We start from the raw sequence: 24,418 nt of genomic DNA on the forward strand, positions 1-24,418 counted from the left end.
GGTGTCTACAAAGCACTTTGAAGTTCTTGGAGAAATAATATGTAAAGTCATGACTTTTGTTCCCTTGTGACTTAATCCTGGGATTTTAGCAATTCTCCATTTCCATCTGCCTCAGCCCTCTGCCTTCAGTTGCACACTTTTCAGTCCTCCTCAGTTCAGTTTTCTTCCCCTCATTCCCCGACTCCTTGTTATTCTAATCTTTCCAAGTCTTTTTTAAGGTTTCTCCCTGTCCTTTTCCTCCTTTGCCTCAGAAGGAACATGGCCTAGTGGAAAGAACACAGGCCTTGGAGTCAGGGACCCAGGCTCTTGTCTGCTGTGTGACCTTGGACACATCACTTATCGTCGCTACACCTCTGTTTCCTCACCTGTAAATTGAGAATTAAATACCTGTTCTCCCTTCTATTACTGTAAGCCCCAAGTGGGACAAGGACTGAGTCTGACCTAATTATATCATACTTATCACAGAACTTGGTGCATAGTAGAACTTAAACACCAGTTATTTCATTATCTTCCTCCTCATTCCCTTTTGGGGATGCCTTTCCCCTTCTTTCTCTTCATTCTGTTATCCACCTTCTCTCTCAATCCACTTATTTTCATTCATTTTCCTCTCAATCTATATTTTTCATGGTATTATTTTGTTATCCTCTTCCTCATTCCCTTTCAGGGATGCCTTTCCCCTTCTTTCTCTTCATTCTGTTATCCATCTTCTCTCTCAAGCCACTTATTTTCATTCATTTTCCTCTCAATCTATATTTTACCCGTGGCTCAGTGGAAAGAGCCCGGGCTTTGGAGTCAGAGGTCATGGGTTCAAATCTCAGCTCCGCCACCTGTCAGCTGTGTGACTTTGGGCAAGTCACTTCACTTCTCTGTGCCTCAGTTACCTCATCTGTAAAATGGAGATAAAAACTGTGAGCCCCCTGTGGGACAATCTGATCACCTTGTAACCTCCCCAGGGCTTAGAACAGTGCTTTGCACATAGTAAGCACTTAACAAATACCATTATTTTTTTTTTCATGGTATCTGTCAAATGCTTACTACATGCCAGCTCCTCCACAGAGTGCTGGGGTAGATATAAGCTAATTGGGTTGGACACCTGTTCCATATAGGGCTCACAGTCTTCACCCCCATTTTACAGATGAGGTAACTGAGTCACAGAACAATTTAAGTGACTAGCCCAAGGTCAGAGAGGAGAGGAGCAGCGGAGTCAGGATGAGAACCTAGGTCCTCCGATTCCTAGGTCCATGATCCTTCCACTAAGCTATGCTGCTTCTCAATTTCCCACCCATCGCTCCCTCTTCTCTCTCCAGGGACTTTAGTTTCTCAGGTCCTACTTCTGACCCTAGAGTAGGTTGGAAAACGGCCCCCTGAAGCCCATCCCAACTTCGTCAATGCCACTCAAGCTTCTTTGGCTCCACTCCCTCTTAAAAAGATCTAATTTATTTATTTATATCTATGTCTGTCTACCCCTCCAGACTGCGAGCTCCTTGTGGGCTGGTAACATGTCAACCAAATCTATTGTAATAATAATAATAATAACATTTTATTAAGCATTTACTATGTGCAAAGCACGGTTCTAAGTGCTGGGGAGGATACAAGGTAATCAGGTTGTCCCACGGTGGGCTCACAGTCTTTATCCCCATTTTACAGATGAGGTAACTGAGGCCCAAAGTCACACAGCTGATCTCTCCCAAGAGCTCAGTACAGTGCAGCGTACACTAAACACCACTTATTGATTGACCGTTGAGTCTCCACAAGCAGTACTCGGGCAGTAGACTAAACACTTCAAACCAATCCCTCCCCTCTCTGAACCCAGCCTGTAAGCACTTAGTATAGTGCTCTGCACACAGTAAGTGCTTAATAAATGCAATTCGATAAATGAATGAATGAGGTTCCAGGTTATAGCATCAGCATGGCTCAGTGGAAACAGCATGGGCTTTGGAGTCAGAGGTCATGGGTTCGAATCCCGGCTCCACCACATGTCTGCTGTGTGACCTTGGGCAAGTCACTTAAATTCTCGGAGCCTCAGTTCCCTCATCTGTAAAATGGGGATTAAGACTGTGAGCACCACGTGGGACAATAAATACGATTGATTGATTGATTGATTGACAAACTGATCGCCCTGTATCCCCCCCCAGCGCTTAGAACAGTGTTTTGCACAAAGTAAGCGCTTAACAAGTGCCATTATTATTATTATTCATTCAATTCATTCAATGGTATTTATAGAGCGCTTACTGTGTGCAGAGCTCTGTACTAAGTGCTTGGAAATGATCTGGGTTGGATCCACACTGACAGAGAGTTCAGGTCAAAGTGTCTTATGCATCAGTGCTACCACATAAGTTCTTTCATTCAATCCTTCAGTCGTATTTATTGAGCACTTACCGTGTGCAGAGCGCTGTACTTAGTGCTTGGGATAGTACAATACAACAATAAACAGACACATTCCCTGCCCACAGGTTGCCATTATGGTTTCTCTGAGTTGCCCACAGCTGTTCTTGACCAAAACTGGAAGCAGCAAAAAAGAACCTCTTCTTAAGCGCTTAGTACAGTGCTCTGCACACAGGAAGCACTCAATAAATACGACTGAATGAACATCGAAATCCAGTCGATTGGGTTTTTGACTTTTTGCCCTCTGAACACGTGTTCCATGGGCTCAGAAACCAGACAACCTTAGGGCTGAGTCTGGCCTGGCAGGACTCAAATACACAGTTCTGGACTGGTAAAAGAATGGCATTTTAGAAGAGAAGATTGGTTTGGGAAAAGAAAGAATGACCCAGAAGGAAGAAATCTCCATTATTTAGCGATAAATGTAAGTGTGTCTAGAAACCAATCCTTAAGAAAATGCTTCTCTCTGCCCTGTAGTTTCAAGGGAAGCTTTAAAAGAGTAAATGACGTGCTCTTCAATTTTTCATATTCTACAGACAAAGCTTAGAAAAAGATTTTCCAATCTGCCTATGCATGGTTTTCCTCCTCCTTCAGAAAAATACATAATATCACACTTGATATGTTAAAAGTCAGGTTTAGCTAATTTTTTTGGTCTAATGTCTTAACTTTAAGTTCTTTCTGCTTCTCCATTCTAGTAATTAGGGGTTGTTAATAAATTTATCAATGGCATTTATTAAGTACTTACTATGAGCAGAGCACTGTTCTAAGCACTTGGGAGAGTACAATACAATAGAGTTGGTATACATGATTTCTGCCCACAGAGAACTTACAGACTAAAAAGGGAGAGAGACAATAAAATAAATAACAAAAAGGAGGCATGGCAGAGTATAAGAATACGTACAGAAGTTCTGTGGTGCCAAGATAGGGTGGATACCAAAATGTCTAAGGAGTACACACCCAAGTGCATTGGCTATGCAGAGCAGAGAGTGAAATAGGGGAAATGAGGGTTTAGTCAGGGAAGACTCCATGGAGATGTGATTTCAGTAGGACTTTGAACATGGAAAGAGCGGTAATCCGATGGATACAGAGGTGGAGTGAATTGCAGGCCAGATGGAGGAAATGGGAAAGGAAGCACAATGAATAAGTTGTTAGAGGAGCAAAAAGAGTGTGGGCTGGAGGGCAGAGGAGCTCAGCAAGGTAAAGTAGGAAGGAGAGGACCTTAACGCCGATGGTAAGGAGTTTCTGCTTAATGCAGAAGTGGATGGGTAACCATTGGAAGCTTTTGAGGAGTGGGGAGTGGTGGACTGTTGTTTTCTTTAAAAAAAAAAAAAATCCAGGAAGCAGAGTTTAAATAAGACTGGAGAAGGGATTTTCAGGAGGCAGGGAGGTCTGCAAAGGAGGCTGATTCAGGCATGCTGGGATCAGCAATTTGCATGGAAAGGAAAGGGAAAATTCTAGAGATGTTGTGAATGTAGAATAACAATGGTAATTATGGCATTTGTTAAGTGCTTACTATGTATCAAGCACTTTTCTAAGCTTTGGGGTAGATAAAAGGTAATCAGATCGTCCCAGGTGGGGCTCACAGTCTTAATTCCCATTTTACAGATGAGGTAACTGAGGCACAGAGAAATTAAGTGGCTTGCCCAAGGTCCCACAGCGGACAAGTGGCGGATTCAGGATTAGAATCCACTTCCTCTGACTCCCAAACTCGGGCTCTTTCCACTAAGCCACACTACTTCTCTACCAACAGGATTTGGTTACTGTAAGTAACTTGTAAGTTACTGTAAGTAACTTGCCAACTTGTACTTCTCAAGCTCTTAGTACAGTGCTCTGCACACAGTAAGTGCTCAATAAATACAATTGATTGATTGTAAGCTCACTGTGGGCAGGGGACGTATCTAACAACTCTGTTATATTGTACTCTCCCAAGCTCTTAGGACAGTGCTCTGCACACAATAAGCACTCAATAAATATGATTGATTGGCTGATTACAGACTGAAAATGCATTTTGAATGAAAGGTGCGTTGAGGATGTTGTCAAGATTACAGGTTTGTGAGATATTTAAGGTACAGAAGATTACACCGAAGATTAAGGTTAGGAAGACCTGCTATGAAGAGCCTGGAAAAAGTCAATCAATCAATTAATCAATCAAGCAATCGTATTTATTGAGCGCTTACTGTGAGCAGAGCACTGTACTAAGCGCTTGGGAAGTACAAGTTGGCAACAAAATGGGCTGATGAAACAATTGCCAGAAAAATACAAATCGTCAATTCTACAGTGTTTCCAGTGACAAGGTATAGATCCGAAAGCTGGACGGTGAAATTACGGGATAGAAAGAGCATCGATTCTTTTGAAATGCGGTGTTGGAGAAGGCTTTTGTGAATACCATGGACTGTCTGAAACACAAACAAATGGATTTTGGAGCAAATTAAGCCACATGACTAGACTTAGATTAGCATATTTTGGACACACAATCAGGAGGACTAATTCTCTGGAGAAGACACTAATGCTAGAAAAACTCCAGGGAAAAGTCATGGGAAAACATGGAAGAGGCAGACCAGCATCTGGATGTATAGAGACCACAGCAACGATAATGGAAGAGCAATTAGCAAGATTATGGATTATGGCAGACGAAAGGACGTTCTGGAGAAAATATATCCACAGAGTCACTACGAATTGGAAATGACTCGACAGCACTTGATAATAATAATAATAACTGAAGCAGAGAAGTTAAGTGATTTGCCCAAGGTAACACAGCAGACAAGTGGCAGTACCGGGACTAAAATTCAGGTCTTCTGATACACTATCAGAACTGCAGGTGGAGGTGGGGTGTTCTGCGAGAGATGTAGTACAGTGCTCTGCACATAGTAAGCGCTCAATAAATACGATTGATGATGTATCCAGCGCTTAGAACAGTGCTTTGCACATAGTAAGCGCTTAACAAATGCTATTATTATTATTATTATTATTATTATTATTATTATTATTATTATTATTATTATTATTATTATGTGTCCATGGTGTCGCTATGGGTTGGAGATGACTCTACAGCATAAGACAAGACACGGCTCCCAAGCCCGGGCTCTTTCCACTAGGCCAAGCTGTTTCTTTTTGTTTTAGGATTTGCCACATGAGAGACTGGAAAAAGGGGAATTCATGTGGAGAAACTATCACGCATCAAACTCTCAGTTATCCGAATAAAAAAGAAAAAGGAACTTCATTTTCAGACTGGCTGAACATCTCTTATGCCAGAACTGGGATAAATTGCAGTGACCTAATGAACGCTAGACTCCACGCTCTCTGCTCAGCTTGGGCCCAGCCCCCTTCTCCTTCCAGGTCTTCTCAGAGAGAACAAGGATGGTCCCCTCACAAGGGGCTTCCTTTAGCGCACACGAGAAGCAGCGTGGCTAAGTGGAAAGAGCCCGGGCTTGGGAGTCAGAGGTCATGAGTTCTAATCCCAGCTCCGCCACTTGTCAGCTGTGTGACTTTGGGCAAGTCACTTCACTTCTCTGGGCCTCAGTTCCCTCATCTGTAAAATGAGGATGAAGACTCTGAGCCCCACATGGGACAGCCTTGATTACCTTGTATCCCCCACCACCACCACCAGCGCTTAGAACAGTGCTTGGCACATAGTAAGTGCTTAACAAATACCAACATTATTATGCCTGGGTGAAACTAGAGGGGGGCCCGAAGCGGAGGTAACCACTAGGGACAGGTGAGCTGTGAGGTTTTATATTGGGGGGCCCTAAATGGACTGATTCTGATTTGTCCCAGGGCCTGATCCCTGAGGTAATGATAATAATAACAATAATAGTGGTATTTGTTAAACACTATGTGCCAGGTGCAGTCTTCTATCAATCAATCAATCGTATTTATTGAGCACTTATTGTGTTCAGAGCACTGTACTAAGCACTTGGGAAGTACAAGTTGGCAACATATAGAGACGGTCCCTACTCAACAGTGGGCTCACAGTCGAGAAGGGGGAGACAGAGGACAAAACAAAACATATTAAGAAAATAAAATATATAGAATAGATATGTACAAGTAAAATAAATCAATAAATAGAGTAATAAATCCATACAAACATATATACATATATACAGGTGCTGTGGGGAAGGGAAGGAGGTAAGGCAGGGGGGATGGAGAGGGGGAGGAGGGGACTAGACTCTAGACTGTGAGCCCATTGTTGGGTAGGGACTGTCTCTATATGTTGCCAACTTGTACTTCCCCAGCGCTTAGTACAGTGCTCTGCACACAGTAAGCGCTCAATAAATATGATTGAATGAACTGAATGAATAATAATAATAATAATGGTATTTATTAAGTGCTTACTATGTGTCAAGCACCGTACTAAGCGCTATGTGGATTCAAGCAACTTGGGTTGGACACGGTCCCAATCCCTATTTTACAGATGAGGTAATCGAGGCACAGAGAAGTTAAGTGACTTGCCCAAGGTCACACAGTAGACAATTGGCCGAGCCGGGAATAGAACCCAACTCTTTTTTACTCCCAGGCTCGCGCTTTCTCCACTATACCACACTACTTCCCACTGTACCAAGCATTGGGATAGACACATGATAGATCAGATCAAACATTTTCTGTCCCATATGGGGCTTCCAGTTGAAGTAGATGGGAGAACAGGAACTTTTAATCTCCGTTTTGCAGCTGAAGAAACTGAGGTTCAGAAAACGACTTGACCAAGATCACCCAGCAAGCGAGCAGAGGAGTCAGAATTCAGGTCCTCTGATTCTGCCAGGCCTTGCTGCTTCTGTGACTTAGTGGGGATAGTGCGCAGGGCAGCCTCCCCTAAACATCTTCATTCAATCGTATTTATTGAGCGCTTACTGTGTGCAGAGCACTGGACTAAGTGCTTGGGAAGTACAAGTCGGCAACATCTAGAGACGGTCCCTACCCAACAACAGGCTCACAGTCTAGAAGGGGGAGACAGACAACAAAACAAAACGTATTAACAAAATAAAATACATAGAATAGTAAATATGTAAAAGTAAAATAAATAGAGCAATAAATCTGCACTGGCAGCACCCCTCCACTCTGTCCTGAAAAGGCCCCTTTCCCTCACAATTAACCCTAAATTCAGAGTTTAGTTAATGTGCATCATCCAGGCCTGGGCTTCTCAGACAAGTTCAAGCTTGTTACAGGCATGGATAGGTTTGTTTATTGTTACAATGAGCTCTCCCGAGTGCTTAGTACAGTGCTCTGCACACAGTAAGCGCTCAAAACATCCGATTGAATGAATTAATGAACGGAAAGGCAACAGTTTTTGCACTCTGACCTGTTTCATCCAGATCTGGAATATCAGCTGACTGAAACTGACTTTTCAAGGCTCTGTAGCCTAAACTGAACTCAAAACCAGTGACCTAGAGGAAGGGATCCATTCCCTCACCCTCTCTCCTGCCAGCCCACCGAAAACTAGCCCAGCCCAACAAACGTCCATTCAAAACCCCACACACAGCCTGGCATGTGTCACCCTCAATGTGTTGAGGACGTGTTGAGCTTGAATTATCTAAATGTCTTAACTAAATGCCTTCCCTTTTCAGTCCCCCTGGGCAAAGTCACCTCAAAATTCGCACGCTATTCTGGTTAAGGCAACGGTGTATTTAAAGAAGGGGAAAAGGCACACTTGGTTCAGCCATAAACAGAAGACGTCACGCGTGAATAGAGGAATCCCTAACCCTGCTGTTTCCCTTCAGAAAAATTTAAAACCCTCAGGAGGCAGATTGCTTAGCTGTTTACGTGGCAACTGATGACTCAGGCCACAAGTGCTGAGGGTGAAGGAAATGGGGACAAATTACTCTCTCCTACCATCCACTACTGACACTGGGTGCTGTCAATCAATCCATCAACGGTACTTATTGAGGGCTTACTGTGTGCAAAGCACTGTTCTAAGCATTTGGGAAGGTACAATATAAAAATGGGTCGACACAAACCCTGCCCGTATGGACCTTACAGCCTAGAAGGGGACCCGGACATTAATGTAGGTTACGTACGCCTGGATACAGTTACGAGGAGAGATACGCACAGCAGAAGAATGTTTCATTGTGAAAAGGAAATTAGATAAATGGTTAAAATGGAAAGACAAAAACTGCCCATCTTTTTGACTTGATTCAAGTTCCTTCAGTCATCTTTCATTAAAAGTGCTAACAAAATGAAATTTAAATCAACTTTGCTTCTTGGGGGGAAAGGTTCAAACTGTTGCATGAAATTAGATTGTTTTTAACCCTAGTAGATTTTAATTATCCGTGTTGCATTTAGCTCTTGTTAAAAGAGATAATTAAGTTGCTGATTGCATCTCTATATGTTGTCAACTTGTACTTCCCAAGCGCTTAGTACAGTGCTCTGCACACAGTAAACGCTCAATAAATACGATTGAATGAATGAATGAATCTCTTACTACTTAAGGAGTGCTGCATTTCTTGATATGCCAAGGAGCCTCCGTTGGCCTTGGAAAGCCGGACCCACCCCCCTTCATTCATTAATTCATTCAATCGTATTTATTGAGCACTTACTGTGTGCAGAGCACTGTACTAAGCGCTTGGGAAGTACAAGTTGGCAACATATAGAGACGGTCCCTACCCAACAACGGGCTTACAGTCTAGAAGGGGGAGACAGAGAAGAAAACAAACATGTGGACAGGTGTCAAGTCATCAGAACAAATAGAATTAAAGCTAAATGCACGTCATTAACAAAGTAAATAGAATAGTAAATATGTACAAGTAAAATAGAGTAATAGATCTGTACAAACATATATACAGGTGCTGTGGGGAGGGGGAAGGAGATAGGTAAGCGGGGATGGGAAGGAGGAGAGGAAAAAGGGGGCTCAGTCTGGGAAGGCCTCTTGGAGGAGGTGAGCTCTCAGTAGGGCTTTGAAGGGAGGAAGAAATCAATCAATCATATTTATTGAGCGCTTACTGTGTGCAGAGCACTGTACTAAGCGCTTGGGAAGTACAAGTTGGGAAGAAAACTACCTTGCCGTCACCCGGCTCTGGCCGGGGGCAAGGTGGGGGTGGGGAGGAGGCCAGGGGGTGGGGAGAGGACCCATCCATCTCAGGGACCCAAAAGAGAGTCCAGAAGAAAGGAGGAGCCTTATTACGAGTACATCTCCTCCAAGAGGCCTTCCCAGACTGAGCATTCAATTCCTCTTCTCCCACTCCCTTCTGCTACACCCTCGCACTTGAATTTGCTCCTTTTACTACCGTGGCCCCACAGCACATCTGTATATAACTGTAATATATTTATTTCTATTAAGGTCTGCCTGCCCCTCTAGACTGGAAGCTCATTGTGGGCAGGGAACTTGTCTGCCAACTCTGTTATATTGTAGTAATAATAATAATAATAATAATGATATTTGTTAAGCGCTATGTGCCTGGCACTCTACTAAGCATTGGGGTGGATATAAGCAAATTGGGTTAGACACAGTCCCTATCCCACGTAGAGCTCACAATCTCAATCCCCATTTTACAGATGAGGTAACTGAGGCACAGAGAAGTGAAGTGACTTGCCCAGGGTCACACACCAGACACGTGGCAGAGCCAGGATTAGAACCCATGACCTTCTGGCTCCCAAGCCCATGCGAAAGCACTACACCATGTTGCTTCTCACTACTTGTACTCTCCCAACTGCACGGTATAGTGCTTTATAAATATGATTGATCTATTGATTGTTCCACAGAATTAATATTCATTCACTCATTCAATTGTATTTACTGGGTGCTAATTGTGTGTAGAGCACAGTACTAAGTGTTTGGAAGAGTGCAATACAACAATAAACAGACACATTCCCTGCCCACAATGAGTTTACAGTCTGGGGGGGGGAGATGGACATTAATATAAACTACAGATATAATAATAATAATAACGGTGGCATTTATTAAGTGCTTACTACATGCAAAGCACTGTTCTAAGCGCTGGGGAGGTTACAAGGTGATCAGGTTGTCCCACGGGGGGCTCACAGTCTTCATCCCCATTTGACAGATGAGGGAACTGAGGCACAGAGAATAATGATAATACTAATGTTGGTATTTGTTAAGCGCTTACTATGTGCAAAGCACTGTTCTAAGCTCCGGGGAGGATACAAGGTGATCATGTTGTCCCACATGGGGCTCACAGTCTTCACCCCCATTTTACAGATGAGGGAACTGAGGCCTAGAGAATAACAATATTAATAATGTTGGTATTTGTTAAGTGCTTACTATGTGCAAAAGCACTGTTCTAAGCGCTGGGGAGGATACAAGGTGATCACGTTGTCCCACGTGGGGCCCACGTCTTCATCCCCATTTTACAGATGAGGGAACTGAGGCACAGAGAAGCTAAGTGATTTGCCCAAAGTCACACAGCTGACAATCGGTGGAGCCGGCATTTGAACCCATGACCTCTGACTCCAAAGCCCGGGCTCCTTCCACTGAGCCACGCTGCAGATATGTACATAAGTGCTGCTGGGCTGGGAGGGGGGAAGAGCCAAGAGAGAAAGTCATGGTGACGCGGAAGGGAGTGGGAGAAGAGGAAAGGGGGACTTAGGGAAGGCCTCTTGGAGGAGATGTGCCTTCAATCAATCAATCAATCAATCAGTCGTATTTATTGAGCGCTTACTGTGTGCAGAGCACTATACTAAGTGCTTGGGAAGTACAAGTTGGCAACATATAGAGACAGTCCCTACCCATCAGTGGGCTCACAGTCTAAAAGGGGGAGACAGAGAACAAAACCAAACATACTAACAAAATAAAATAAATAGAATAGATATGTACAAGTAAAATAAATAAATAAATAAATAAATAGATAGATAGATAAATAAATAAATAAATAGATAGATAGATAAATAAATAAATAAATAAATAGACAACAAGGCTTTGAAGTGGGGGAGAGTCATTGTCGGATTTGAGGAGGAAGGGCCTTAGTACAGCACTTAGTACAGTGCTCTGCACACAGTAAGCACTCAATAAATACAACTGACTGACAGTTGCCCCATCTTTAAAATAGGTGAACATTAGAAAACAACTGGTTAATCAGGGGCCTGTCACAGGTTGTAAACTCGTTGTGGGCAGGGAATGTGTCTGTTTATTGTTATAATGTACTCTCCCAAGCTCTTAGTACAGTGCTCAGCACACAGTTAGTGCTCAATAAATATGATTGATTGAATGAATTAATGACTGCTTAAACTGTCTCCCCGACCACAGCAGAGCCAATGAAAAAGGGATTTTCCTATTGACTGGTAGTGGTAAGGAGAGAAGTCTATCTCCAGAGTGAGCTCCACAATGCCAACGATTCAGGGACAAAGGCATTCATTCATTCATTCAATCGTATTTATTGAGCGCTTACTGTGTGCAGAGCACTGTACTAAGTGCTTGGGAAGTACAAGTTGGCTTTAAATTCAGTATGTGTCTGAAATGCACATATTGTACTCACCAAGCACAGAGTAAATTGTTATTATTATTATTATTATTATGGTACTTGTTAAGCACTTACTATGTGCCAAGCACAGTTCTAAGCACCGGGGTAGATACAAGGTAATCAGTTTGTCCCACTTGGGGCTCCCAGTTTTAATCCCCACGTTACAGATGAGGGGACTGAGGCACAGAGAAGTTAAGCGGCTTGCCCAAGGTCACACAGCAGACAAGTGGCAGAGCCGGGATTGGAACTCATGTCCTCTGACTCCCAAGCCTGTGCTCTTTCCACTAAGCCACGCTGCTTTCCCAGTGTTCACTAGATACCTTAACCTAACTAATAAAACAGCTTTCGTTGACGCGGGATGGGAGGAGAGGAGAGCAGCAGAAAGGGGGGCGAGGATAGAAAAGGATGAGCACTCCACAGGGAGAGAACTTAGGACAAGAGGCAGTCAGGTAGATTTATTCCCAATTTCATCAAGTCGAGGACAGGGTGGTGCCACCCTAATTTCTTGCTAGTTGACAAGAAATGGCAGCTGAGAGGGCCGGGCGGGTGCTTGGCCCCTGTAAACTAACACCCTGGAAGGAGAAGGAAGGGAGGAACGCTTGACTGGGAATGCCCAGATCAGATTTAGATGAGTTATGTCCAGCTGAAAACAGTAACAACAGCGGTATTATTAGACCCCTGACTAGGCCCTAAGGAGTTTGTTTTTATACCTGGGTGTACGTGTGGCTCAACATTTTAAAGAAATATGCCAACGTCCACGGGGATTTTAACACTCCTAATGAAGTCTCCCTAAAAACATCTCCGGTTAGAACAACCTTAAACAATTTCTCCTCCTTCCACACGCCGCCACTACTGAATTCACTCCTTCTAATGCCTGCTTACCTCTCAAGGAGGAAGTTAAGCCCTGTGAAAGGGATATGAACTCTTTATAGCTCATTATGGGCAGGGAACGTATCTGCTAATTCTGTTGGATTGTAATAATAATAATAACGATGGCATTTGTTAAGCGCTTACTATGTGCAAAGCACCGTTCTAAGCACTGGGGAGGATACAAGGCGATCAGGTTATATTCACATGGGGCTCACAGTCTTAATCCCCATTTTACAGATGAGGTAACTGAGGCTCAGAGAAGTTAAGTGACTTGCCCAAGGTCACACAGCAGACATGTGGAGGAGCCGAGATTAATAATAATAATAATAATAATAATGGCATTTATTAAGTGCTTACTATGTGCACAGCACTGTTCTAAGCACTGGGGAGGATACAAGCTGATCAGATTGTCCCATTGGGGGCTCGCAGTCTTAACCCCCATTTTACAGATGAGGGAACTGAGGCACAGAGAAGTGAAGTGACTTGCCCAAAGTCACACAGCTGACAATTGGTGGAGCCAGGATTAGAACCCATGACCCCTGACTCCAAAGCCCGGGCTCTTTCCACTGAGCCACGCTGCTGCTCACTCTCCCAAATGTTTAGTACAGTGCTTCCACATAGTAAGCACTCAATAATTGATTGTTGCAATTATAGTATTACTAAGCATTTAATAAATACCATAATTATTATTGATTATTATAGGTGCCAGAGCAGTATGCTAAGTACTGGAAGAGACAGAAGGTATTCAGATGGTACACAGCCTCTGTCCCTCAGAGGGCTCGCAATCTATAAGAGAGGGACTAATGAGAAACAGAATGGCCTAGAGGAAAGAGTAAGGGCCTGGGAGCCTGGAGACCTGAGTTCTAATTCTGCCTCCTTCACTGGCTTACTGTGTGACCTTGAGCAAGTCACAACTTCCCTGCACCTCAGTTTCGTCATCTGCAAAGTGGGATGAAATACCTGTTCTCCCTTCCCCTTAGATTGTGAGCCCCTTGTGGGACAAAGACTGCATCTGACCTATGATCTTGTAGCTACCCCAGCACCAATGAGGTGATCATTTCACTGAAACGTTTCTTTGGAGGGAAAAAAAAAACCCTTAATTTAATAAAGTCAAATAATTTATTGAATCCTGATTAACATTCACTTCCCTAATCGAGCTGATGTTTGATCCTTTTCTAACTCATGTTAAGCAACAATGTGTTAGGTAAAATTACTTAATTTTGAACTCTGGTTCTCGGACAATTACACAGTGATACGATAATTGCCGGATTATAACTGGGTAAAGTTTTAGTCTTGAATTGTAATACAACCAGCTTGTTTTCAGGGGAAAAAAAGGAAAAAGTTTGTGAAACTGTTTTTATTCACCTTACCTAAGGCTAAATACTTTTCAAGATAAGTTTTTTTTTTAAGGGCAGGTTATATTTGGGACCAATCCATCAGAGAGCCAAGTTCTCCTTGAGTGCAATTAGGCCCTTTGAAATGGACATTCATTCCTCTTTCAGGTCACAGATACCATTTAAGAGATTGCTCCAGTGAGAGAAGCTTACAAACCTACATTATCCCCACTGTTCAGCTCAAACAAATCCATTAGTTCCCTTTGGAAACTTGGGAATTGGGAGACAATAGGTTTTAAATTCTCAAATGAAAACGGTGTCCCTGAATGTCTTTCTTATAGGGCTGGAGTAGTTGTCACCTTATCCCTCGTATCCCTCGTCCCCTTCTCCATCCCCCCCATCTTACCTCCTTCCCTTCCCCACAGCACCTGTATATATGTATATATGTTTGTACATATTTATTACTCTATTTAATTATTTGTACATATCTATTCTATTTATTTTATTTTGTTAGTATGTTTGGTTTTGTTCTCCGTCTCCCCCTTTTAGACTGTGAGCCCACTGTTGGGTAGGGACTGTCTCTATATGTTGCCAACTTGTACTTCCCAAGTGCTTAGTACAGTGCCCTGCACACAGTAAGCGCTCAATAAATACAATTGATTGATTATTAAGTGCCTAATAATTGCACTCTATTAAATCCTTGGGAAAGCACAACAGAAGGATTAGACATCTCGATTTTTCACTGGCCTATTATCGTAGTAATAATAATGATGGTATTTGTTAAGCGCTTACTATGTGCTAAGCACTAGGGTAGATAAAAGGTAATCAGGTTTGTCCCACATAGGGCCCATTTTATGGCTGAGGTAACTGAGGCCCAGAGAAGTTAAGTGACTTGCCCAAAGTCACACAGCTGACAAACGGCAGAGGCGGGATTAGACCCCATTCATTCATTCATTCATTCAATCGTATTTATTGAGCGCTTACTGTGTGCAGAGCACTGTACTAAGCGCTTGGGAAGTACAAGTGGGCAACACGTAGAGACAGTCCCTACCCAACAGTGGGCTCACCCCATGACCTCTGACTCCCAAGGCCATGCTCTTTCCACTAAGCCACGCTAACTAAAGATTTTGAACTGAAGAACTGTACTAATCAGAAATCTTTGATCCAATACTGTTCCTGGTTACTTGTACATATCTATTCTATTTATTTTATTTTTTTAATATGTTTGGTTTTGTTGTCTGTCTCCCCCTTCTAGACTGTGAGCCCACTGTTGGGTAGGGACTGTCTCTATATGTTGCCAACTTGTACTTCCCAAGCGCTTAGTACAGTGCTCTGCACACAGCAAGCGCTCAATAAATACGATTGATTGATTGACCAGGAAGGAGAGGAATTGAGGGCATGTGTGGTTTCCCTTTTTTTGCTAGAACTGGGAAGAACTCTTCAAAGACATGGGTCTTCAATGAGGAAGCCCTAGCGACTCTAGCACACCTTCCCTCAATCGCGTGGCTCAGTGGAAAGAGCTCGGGCTTTGGAGTCAGAGGTTGTGGGTTCAAATCCCGGCTCCGCCACTTGTCAGCTGTGTGACTTTGGGCAAGTCACTTAGACTTAGTCTTTTAGACTGTGAGCCCACTGTTGGGAAGGGACTGTCTCTATATGTTGCCAACTTGTACTTCCCAAGCGCTTAGTACAGTGCTCTGCACACAGTAAGTGCTCAATAAATACGATTGATTGATTGATTAACTTCTCTGTGCCTCAGTGACCTCATCTGTAAAACGGGGATTAAGACTGTGAGCCCCCGTGGGTCAACCTGATCGCCTTGTAATCTCCCCAGCGCTTAGAGCAGTGCTTTGCATATAGTATGTGTTCAATAAACACCATCATTATTAATTGAGCGCTCACTGTGTGCAGAGCACTGCTCTGACCACTTGGTAGAGGACAGTATAACACATTTCCTGCCCAAAAGGAGTTTAGAGTCTAGAAGGGAAGACAGACATTAAAATAAATTAAGGCTGTGTCCATAATAATGATAATAATGATGATAGCATTTATTAAGCGCTTACTATGAGCAAAGCACTGTTCTAAGCGCAGGGAAGGTTACAAGGTGATCAGGTTGTCCCACGGGGGGCTCACTGTCTTAATCCCCACTTTACAGATAAGGTAACTGAGGCCCAGAGAAGTGAAGTGACTTGCCCAAAGTCACACAGCTGGCAAGTGGCGGAGTCGGCATTTGAACCCATGACCTCTGACTCCGAAGCCCGGGCTCTTTCCACTGAGCCACGCTGCTTAAGTGCTGCGAGGCTGAGGGTGGGGTGAATAGGGGGTGCAAATCCAAGGGTAGGGGTGACACAGAAAGGAGAGGAGGTAGAGGAAATGGAGGCTTAGTCAGGAAAGGCCTCTTAGAGGAGACGCACCTTCAATAATCAATCAATCTTATTTATGAGCGCTTACTGTGTGCAGAGCACTGGACTAAGCACTTAGGAAGTACAAGTTGGTAACATATAGAGATGGTCCCTACCCGACAGTGGGCTCACAGTCTAGAAGGGGGAGACAGAGAACAAAACCAAACATATTAACAAAATAAAATAAATAGAATAGATATGTACAAGTAAAATAAATAAATATGTTCAATAAGGCTTTAAAGGTGGGGAGAGTGATGGTTGGTTGGTTATGAAGGGGGAGGGCATCCCAGGCAAGAGGCAGGATGTGGGTGAGAGGTTGGCGGCGAAATAGGCGAGATGGAGGTTCGGTGAGTAAATTGGCATTAGAGGAGTGATGTGTGCAGCTGGGTTGCAGTATTCATTCATTCATTCATTCATTCAATCGTATTCATTCATTCATTCAATCACATTTATTGAGCGCTTACTGTGTTGCAGAGCACTGTACTAAGCGGCTGGGAAGTACAAGTTGGCCACACAGAGAGACGGCCCCTACCCAACAACGGGCTCACAGTCTAGAAGGGGGAGACAGACAACAAAACATGTAGACAGGTGTCAAAATCGTCGGAACAGGTAGAATTATAGCTATATGCACATCATTAACAAAATAAATAGTAAATATGTGTACAAGTGAAATCAATAGAATTATAGCTATATGCACATCATTAACAAAATAAATAGTAAATATGTGTACAAGTGAAATAAATAGAATTATAGCCATATGCACATCATTAACAAAATAAATAGTAAATATGTGTACAAGTGAAATAAAAAGAGTAATAAATCTGTACACATATATTTATTGAGCGCTTACTGTGTGCAGAGCACTGGACTGAACGCTTGGGAAGTACAAGTCGGCGACATATAGAGACGGTCCCTACCCAACAGCGGGCTCACAGTCGAGAAGGGGGAAGACAGACAACAAAACAAAACCTATTAACAAAATAAAATAAATAGAAGAAATATGTACAAATAAATAAATAAATAGAGTAATAAATCCGTATTACTCTACATATACGCAGGTGGTGTGGGGAAGGGAAGGAGGTAAGGCGGGGGGGATGGGGAGGGGGAGGAGGGGGAGAGGAAGGAGGGAAATCAGAGGGAGGGAGTAGAAAATCAGAGAGATACGGTAGGAGGGAGAACCCACGCTCGCATCCACCCCAGCCGGGCACAGACAGACAGGAGGGAAGAAACCAAGTCGGAACTGAATCGGACTGGACTTTATTTTTTTTTGGCGGGGGTGGGAGGGAAGGAGACAATCTGATGCAGTTCACCAGCACAGGAGCTGTCAACTGATGAGTTCAGGTTGTGGAAGGTTTATTTTTTCCCCAGGTAATCAATCAATCAGTCGTATTTATTGAGCACTTACTGTGTGCAGAGCACTGTACTAACAGCTGGGGAAGTACAAGTTGGCAACATATAGAGACGGTCCCTACCCAACAGTGGGCTCACAGTCTAGAAGGGGAAGGTAATGATTCGTATCTAATATCTCTAGAAGGAGGTGAATGAATTTCTATTGTTTCATTCATTCACTCATTCATTCAATCGTATTTATTGAGCGCTTACTGTGTGCAGAGCACTGTACTAAGTGCTTGGGAAGTACAAGTTGGCAACATATAGAGACGGTCCCTACCCAACAGCGGGCTCACAGTCTAGAAGGGGGAGACAGACGACAAAACAAAACATATTAACAAACTAAAATAAATAGAATAGTAAATATGTACGAGTAAAATAGAGTAATAAATCTGTACAAACATATATACAGGTGCTGTGGGGAGGGGGAGGAGGTAGGGCAGGGGGAAAGGAATGGGGGGGCTCAGTCTGGGAAGGTCTGGGAGATGCAGCATGGCTCAGTGGAAAAGAGCCCGGGCTTTGGAGTCAGAGGTCACGGGTTTAAATCCTGGCTCCGCCACTTGTCAGCTGTGTGACTTCGGGCAAGTCACTTCGCTTCTCTGAGCCTCAGTTACCTCATCTGTAAAATGGGGATGAAGACTGTGAGCGCCCCCCCGTGGGACAACCTGATCACCTTGTAACCTCCCCAGCGCTTAGAACAGTGCTTTGCGCATAGTAAGTGCTTAATAAATGCCATTATTATTATTTGGGTTTCCATTTCACACCCCTAGCTGTCAAATACGTTGCCGACGTGTACTTCCCAAGCGCTTAGTCCAGTGCTCTGCACCCAGTAAGCGCTCAATAAATGTGATTATTTATTACTCTATTTATTTATTTATTTTATTTGTGCATATCTATTCTATTTATTTTGTGTTCGTATGTTTGGTTTTGTTCTCTGTCTCCCCCTTTTAGACTGTGAGCCCACTGTTGGGTAGGGACCGTCTCTATATGTTGCCAACTTGGACTTCCCAAGCGCTTAGTATAGCGCTCTGCACACAGTAAGCGCTCAATAAATCATCATCAATCGTATTTATTGAGCGCTTACTGTGTGCAGAGCGCTGTACTAAGCGCTTGGGAAGTATACGATTGATTGATTGATTGATTGAATGAATGAATGAATGAAATGTGTTCCACCACATGGCCCTTTTGACTTCCTCGACAAACCCAGGTTTGGGGGAGATCCATTTCGATGCTCAGCCTGACCGGTTCACGGGTGGGCCGGCCTTCTCAGTACCCCCACCTTCCCATCCCGTATCCATCCAAATATCTTCAAAAGTTCCATTACCCAACACCCACGAGGACCCCCCTACCCTCATATCCCTTAACGCCTTACCCTCGTATGGACACTCCAGCCCACTGCCACCCCCGGTCTCCTGGTCACCTTGTGTTTGGTCAATCAATCAATCAATCAATCGGATTTATTGAGCGCTTACGGTGTGCAGAGCACTGTACTAAGCGCTTGGGAAGTACAAGTTGGCAACACATAGAGACAGTCCCTTCCCAACAGTGGGCTCACAGTCTAAAAGGTGATCAGAATTAGTCCCGCTCAGTGTGGCTTCTTTACTTTTAACCATCCACACCCACTTTCCCCAGTTCCTGCCTCCAAAACCGCCAAAGCCGGGGGGACGGAGTGGGAATAGGATGGGGAGGGGACCAACTCCATTCTCCAGACTGTAAGCCCACTGTTGGGAAGGGACCGTCTCTATATGTTGGCGACTTGTACTTCCCAAGCGCTTAGCACAGTGCTCTGCACACAGTAAGTGCTCAATAAATACGATTGAATGAATGAATTCTCCCCACCACCCCACCACTACTGATCAGGTCAGATTTGGGTGGTTCTGGAGAAAGGGCCTTGTACTTCCAACTTGTACTTCCCAAGCGCTTAGTACAGTGCTCTGCGCACAGTAAGCACTCAATAAATACGATTGAATGAATGAAAGGGCCTTCAAAAGACAGGGAAGGGACAGATAGAGGCAGAATGTTTTAAAAAGTTACACCAAGTGAGGCTGGTTGTTGGTGCAAGGCTGATTATTATTAATAATAATAATAACCATAATAATGGAATTTGTTAATCACTTACTATGTGCCAGGCACTGTATATTGGGGTGGATGCTAGCAAATCGGGTTGGATATGGTCCCTGTCCCCATTTGGGGCTCACAGTCTCAATCCCCATTTTACAGATGAGGTAACTGAGCCCCAGAGAATGACAATGGCATTTGTTAATCGCTTACTATGTGCAAAGCACTGTTCTAAGCGCTGGGGAGGATACAAGGTGATCAGATTGTCCCACGTGGGGCTCACAGTCTTCATCCCCATTTTACAGATGAGGGAACTGAGGCCCAGAGCAGTAAAGTGACTTGCCCAAAGTCACCCAGCTGACAATTGGCGGAGCTGGGATTTGAACACATGACCTCTGACTCCCAAGCCCGGGCTCTTTCCATTGAGCCACGCTGCTTCTCTAGAAGTTAAGTGACTCACCCAAGGTCACACAACAGATAAACAGCAGAGCCAGGATTAGAACCCATGACCTTCTGATGCCCAGACCCATGGTCTATCTACTAGAGAAGCAGCGTGGCTCAGTGGAAAGAGCACAGGCTTTGGAGTCAGAGGTCATGGGTTTGAATCCCGGCTCCGCCACATGTCTGCTGTGTGACCTTGGGCAAGTCACTTAACTTCTCTGACTCAGTTACCTCCAACTTGTACTTCCCAAGCGCTTAGTACAGTGCTCTGCACACAGTAAGCGCTCAATAAATACGATTGATGATGATGATGGAGTCAGAGGTCATGGGTTCGAATCCCGGCTCCGCCACCTGTCTGCTGTGTGACCTTGGGCAAGTCACTGAACTTCTCTGAGCCTCAGTTACCTCATCTGTAAAATGGGGATGAAGACTGTGAGCCCCACGTGGGACAACCTGATCACTTTGTATCCCCCCAAGCGCTTAGAACAGTGCTTTGCACATAGTAAGCGCTTAACAAATGCCAACATTATTATTGTTATTATTATTACTATGCCGTACTGCTTCTTGGCTGGGAGGGGCACGTGGGCACGAGGATGAGGAAATGGGGGTTTACCCATCAGTCAGTCGGAGCATCACCCTGTTGCATGCCCGTCAAATTATATCCTCTTAGTTGCCTCTCCTCTCCCCTCCCACCTCATTCTTAACTCAGTCCTGACAGCTTTATCTGGATAAGCCCCTCCAGCACTGACAGAGAAGTGTTTCTCACTGACAGGCCTGGAGTGAGCGTAGCTCTTTAGTTTCCAAAAAAGAGAGTTGGAATGTTGTTAGAACTTCTCTCTCTCCCTTCTCTCCTTCTACTTCCCTTGTCCCTTCTCTCCTTCCCTTCTCTCCTTCTACTCCCTTCTCTCCTTCTCCAGCCCAGCCCACACCCTCCGCCGCTAATCTCCTCACCGTACCTTGTTCTCGCCTGTCCCGCCGTCAACCCCCAGCCCACATCCTCCCCCGGGCCTGGAATGACCTCCCTCTGCCCATCCGCCAAGCTAGCTCTCTTCCTCCCTTCAAGGCCCTACTGAGAGCTCACCTCCTCCAGGAGGCCTTCCCAGACTGAGCCCCTTCCTTCCTCTCCCCCTCGTCCCCCTCTCCATCCCCCCATCTTACCTCCTTCCCTTCCCCACAGCACCTGTATATATGTATATATGTTTGTACATATTTATTACTCTATGTATTTATTTTACTTGTACATATCTATTCTATTTATTTTATTTTGTTAGTATGTTTGGTTTTGTTCTCTGTCTCCCCCTTTTAGACTGTGAGCCCACTGCTGGGTAGGGACTGTCTCTATATGTTGCCAATTTGTACTTCCCAAGCGCTTAGTACAGTGCTCTGCACATAGTAAGCGCTCAATAAATACGATTGATGATGATGATGATAATGATGAACTCACAACGGAAAGAAATGCCACTGCTGCTCCTCCTACTGGAAAATCTGCAACATGATATGGCAGCAAAAGGATCAATCAATCAATCAATCATATTTATTGAGCGCTTACTGTGTGCAGAGCACTGTACTAAGCGCTTGGGAAGTACAAGTTGGCAACATATAGAGACGGTCCCTACCCAACAATGGGCTCACAGTCTAAAAGGATGTCGTGATTATGTCGGGAGTCCCAAGGAACTGGGCTCAAAAACACATTCAGTCAATGTCTCGGGTTCTGCCCGCAGTAAGCGCTCAATAAATACGGTTGATTAATCAATCAATCAATCGTATTTATTGAGCGCTTACTATGTGCAGAGCACTGTACGAAGCGCTTGGGAAGTACAAATTGGCAACACATTGAATTCATTCAATCATATTTATTGAGCGCTTACTGTGTGCAGAGCATTGTACTAAGCGCTTGGGAAGTACAAGTTGGCAACACATAATGAATGAATGAAAATGTCTCCCCACTCCTCAAAAACCTTCAGTGGTTGCCCATCCACTTCTGCATCAAACAGAAACTCCTTCTGAGGGTAGGGACCGTCTCTATATGTTACCAACTTGTACTTCCCCAGTGCTTAGTACAGTGCTCTGCACACAGTAAGTGCTCAATAAATACGACTGATTGATTGATCAGCTTTAAGGTGCTCAATTCATTCAATCGTATTTATTGAGCGCTTACAGTGTGCAGAGCAATGGCGGCCGCTCCGGCCTCTCTCGGGCCACTTCAAGGGGTTCATGTGACGCTCCCTTGGTCCCCCTCGAATAATAATAATAATAATAATGGCATTTATTACGTGCTTACTATGTGCAAAGCACTGTTCTAAGCACTGGGGAGGTTACAAGGTGATTAGGCTGTGCTTGGAAAGTCCAATTTGGCAACAGATAGAGACAATCTTCTAGACTGTGAGCCCACTGTTGGGTAGGGACCATCTCTAGATGTTGCCAACTTGCACTTCCCAAGCGCTTAGTCCAGTGCTCTGCACACAGTAAGCGCTCAATAAATACGATTGAATGAATGAGGAAAAGGAGGACCGTCTCTATATATTGCCAACTTGGACTTCCCAAGCGCTTAGTACAGTGCCCTGCACACAGTAAGCGCTCAATAAATACGACTGAATGAATGAATGAGGAGGAGGAGGAGGACCGTCTCTCTATGTTGCCAACTTGGACTTCCCAAGCGCTTAGTCCAGTGCTCTGCACACAGTAAGCGCTCAATAAATACGACTGAATGAATGAGGAGGAGGAAGACCGTCTCTATATGTTGCCAGCTTGGACTTCCCAAGTGCTTAGTCCAGAGCTCTGCACACAGTAAGCGCTCAATAAATACGATTGAATGAATTTACTATTCTACTTATTTTATTTTGTTAATATGTTTTGTTTTGTTGTCTGTCTCCCCCTTCTAGACTGTGAGCCCGCTGTTGGGTAGGGACCGTCTCTATGTGTTGCCAACTTGGACTTCCCAAGCGCTTAGTCCAGTGCTCTGCACACAGTAAGCGCTCAATAAATGCGATGGAGTGAATGAATGAATAGTGGCACATCAGCTCTCTCCCACCTTACCTCGCTAATCCACACAATCCTCTCTTCTAACACCAACCTATCCCTCTGTTCCTTCCTAGGGAAACAGTACGGTGCAATGGCTAGAACATGGGCCTGGGACTCAGAGGGTTATGGGTTCTAATCCCAGCTCCATGACTCATCTGCTGTAGGACACTGGGCAAGTCACTTCACTTCCCTGTGCCTCAGTTACCTCATCTGAAAAATGGGGATTGAGACTGTGAGCCTCACATGGGACAGGGAACTGTGTCCAACACGATTTGCTCATATCCACCCCAGTGCTTAGTACGGTGCCTGGCACATAGTAAGCGCTTAACAAATATCACAATTATTATTATTGATCTCATCCACCCTGCCATGGACCTCTTGCCCACCATTCTCCCTCGGGCCTGGAACTCTCTCCCTCTTCATATCCATATATAATATATATTATAATATATAGCATATTTATAATATATGAATGTATTTATTTATATGACAATATTTATTAATATCAAATAAAATAAATAAATAATATTTATTATTTATGTAATATATAACATGTTTATAATATATAAATATGTTATATATTATATAAATAATAAATATATAATAAATCTGTAAGTATATAATATATTATATAAATATATATATACAAATATTTATATTTGTTTCCCCCTCTAGACTGTAAGCTTGTTGTGGGCAGGGAATGTATCTGTTATACTGTTATATTGTAGTCCCCCCATCATTTAGTACAGTGCTTTGCCCACAGTAAATGCTCAATAAATACACCGGACTGACTGACTGTACACTGAAAGCTCTCCGCGAGCAAGGATCACATCCTACCAACTCTGCTGTATAGTACCATTCCAAATGCTTAGTACCGTGCTGTGCACTCAGAAAATACTCAATAAATACCATCCTATAGACTTTCCCATCACTTTAGACAGCGCTATCAACCTCCCTGTCTCACAAGCCCATAACTGTGGCATTATCCTTAACTCATCTCGCTCATTCAACCCACATATTCAGTCTGTCACCAAATCCTGTAGGGTTGTCACCTTCACAACACTGCTAAAATATGTCCTTTTCTCTCTATCCCAAACGCTACCATACTGATCGAAGCATT

General features: G+C 43.9%; 1 protein-coding gene across 1 annotated transcript in view; it reads right to left on the minus strand.

The window, feature by feature from the left end:
- Positions 1 to 24,418, minus strand: part of USP13 (ubiquitin specific peptidase 13) — a 174,171-nt gene that overhangs the window by 92,514 nt on the left and 57,239 nt on the right. The window lies entirely within an intron of this gene.

Source organism: Tachyglossus aculeatus, chromosome 1 (genome assembly GCF_015852505.1).
Source record: "Tachyglossus aculeatus isolate mTacAcu1 chromosome 1, mTacAcu1.pri, whole genome shotgun sequence".
Lineage (NCBI taxonomy): Eukaryota > Metazoa > Chordata > Mammalia > Monotremata > Tachyglossidae > Tachyglossus > Tachyglossus aculeatus.